Source organism: Echinops telfairi, unplaced genomic scaffold, assembly GCF_000313985.2.
Source record: "Echinops telfairi isolate 266 unplaced genomic scaffold, ASM31398v2 ScPeMD7_655;HRSCAF=1070, whole genome shotgun sequence".
Classification (NCBI taxonomy): Eukaryota; Metazoa; Chordata; class Mammalia; order Afrosoricida; family Tenrecidae; genus Echinops; species Echinops telfairi.
Window position 1 is genome coordinate 14,902,189 of NW_022104553.1, and position 2,344 is coordinate 14,904,532.

Genomic DNA, 2,344 nt, shown 5'->3' on the forward strand with positions numbered 1-2,344 from the left:
ATCATGTCCTGCTCTTCCGGAGTTGTCGGTGCCCTGTTCTCCCATTGCTGTCTGCCTGGCCTCCTGCCATCTGTCACCCTCTGTAAGGTCTACTGCAAGGAACTGTGCACCTTTGCCCTCAGATTAACATCCTTGTTCTTCCAATACGCTAAAGAAATCTTTGTGCAGATTTACCCAATGGAACGCATCTTTTGAACTGACTGCTGCTTCCGTGAGCATTGATTGTGGAGCCAAGCAAGAGGAAATCTTTGACAACTTCGATCTTTTTTCCATTTTTCATGATGTGACCCTATTGCCCCATTTGTGAGGATTCTTTCCCCCTTTACATTGAGTTGGAATCCGTACTGAAGGCTGCAATTCTTGATCATCAGTAAGTACAAGTCCTCCTCACTTTCAGCAAGCAAGGTTGTGTCATCTACGTATCGCAGGTTCTTAAAAAGGCTTCCTCCAGTCCTGATACGCCTTCTTCATATAACCCAGCTTCTCTGATTATTTGTCCAGTATACAGATGATCCGCATACAGTATGTATGGTGAGACAAGCCTAACGCAGACCTCTTCTGGTTTTCAACCATGCAGTATTCTTCTGTTTTGTTCACACAACTGCCTCTTGATCCAGTCAATTTATGTGGAGAATCAAAAATGGATACGGGGCTCCCACTGTGAACTGTGGTTAATAACAAACTAGTCTTTGCAATCTAAGCTATAATACCCTCCAAAGAAACTCTGAGTCAACTTTGACTCACAGTGACCCTGTAGGATGAGGTAAAATTGTCTGTGTGGGCTCCAGAGACTGTAATTTTTAAAACTGTTTGCAGGAGTAGAGAGCCTCATCTTTCTCCCTTAGAGCAACTGGTGGATTCCAACTGCTGACCTTGTGGTTAGCAACCCAATTCGAAAGCCATGACTATTATCCCATTACCATTGTTACTCGTGCATATTCATAGGTTCTTGAGGTGAAGGAGTGGAATCTTGGCACAGGCACTTTGAGATCTCTGTCTCTCAAATCAGTTTTCCATACAATGCCCCAGCAACCTAACAAGCTAAGTCCAGTGAAGGCCAAGGGGAGGTTGGCACCTCTATTTTTGGTTGCTGAAAGGGCTTGATGGCAGTGGGTGGATGTGCTGATGTGAAGGGCATGCATGAGAGTTTCAGGATGAGGAGAGCTCTTGGGGGGGGGGGGGGTAGCCTTTGACTGAGGTGGGAGGGTCCTACAGGTACATGCATTGCAATTCTGAAGAGGTTCACAGAGCACCAACAGGAAGTTAGGAGGGAAGCCGGTTATCTGGACTATTGTATGCCTACTGATGAAGGCTGGGCTAATTCAGGGCAAGACAAAGAGAGACCATCAGACTTGTGCTTGTTTCAGGTGTGGCGGAAGATGGGCTGCAGATAAAGAAGGTGGCTTCCCACTAGGTTTGTACTTTTCTGACCTTCAGACACCTTATCTGCAACACAGCAGCCTGCAGTTGGGGCAGAACTCCTCCCTGAGGTTTACACCTCAGCCCTATGCAAGATTCCACAGGTATTCAGCATGGGTCCCTTGAGGCCTTGGGACCCTCCAACCAGGACCTACCCTCCAGCACCAAAGTAAAGCCAGGTCACGTTAAGCTCACCTCCCCAGTCTCACCCGCTAGTGGTCTGTTCCCATCCGGCACAACTTGTCCCACCTCAGGGCACTGCAAACAAGGGACCCTTCCTCTGGGCCTTCTCCCCACAGGTTGGGTCCCATCGGTTGCCTTCGACTTTGGGGTGTCTGGCCACTTGCCACCCTCTTGATTCATGCCACTACGGCTTATACCCCACCCTCGATTACAGTTCTAGCTCAGGCTGTGGCCGGCCGAGCACACTTCATCCATTTGTTCTATCCCTTCTGCCTGAGGGCAGATGAGCCTCAAGGTCGTAAAGGGCCAGGGTCGTGGGGTTTAACAGCTTCCAATTCCCACAGGGGCCTCCGGGGAGGCTGTGGGGGATCTGCTCCCCATTCTCGCCTGTGATCAAGTGCGCAGGGCCGAGGTAGGGAGAGCATGGTGGAGGAAAAGCCCCCTCTCCTTGTTGCACCTCGGCTCCACGTTGGGGCTTCGAGCAGGGGCGTGGCCGGTGGACCCTCAAGGTCCCGCCCCCACCCCGTCTCCGAGGCGACGCCGGAAGGGTGCTCTAGCTCAGAGCTCCCCTGCGCCGGGTCGGCCTCAGCTTCCTAGACTTTGGTTCCTCAGGGTAGGGGGCCCCAAGTGCGACCGGGCGGCGCGACTGATCTCCATGGAAACGCCGGAAGCGTGCTCCGGACCAGCGCTCCCCTGCGCCGCGGCCGCCGCGGAGTTGGGTTCCGCCCGGGTCGCGGCCCGG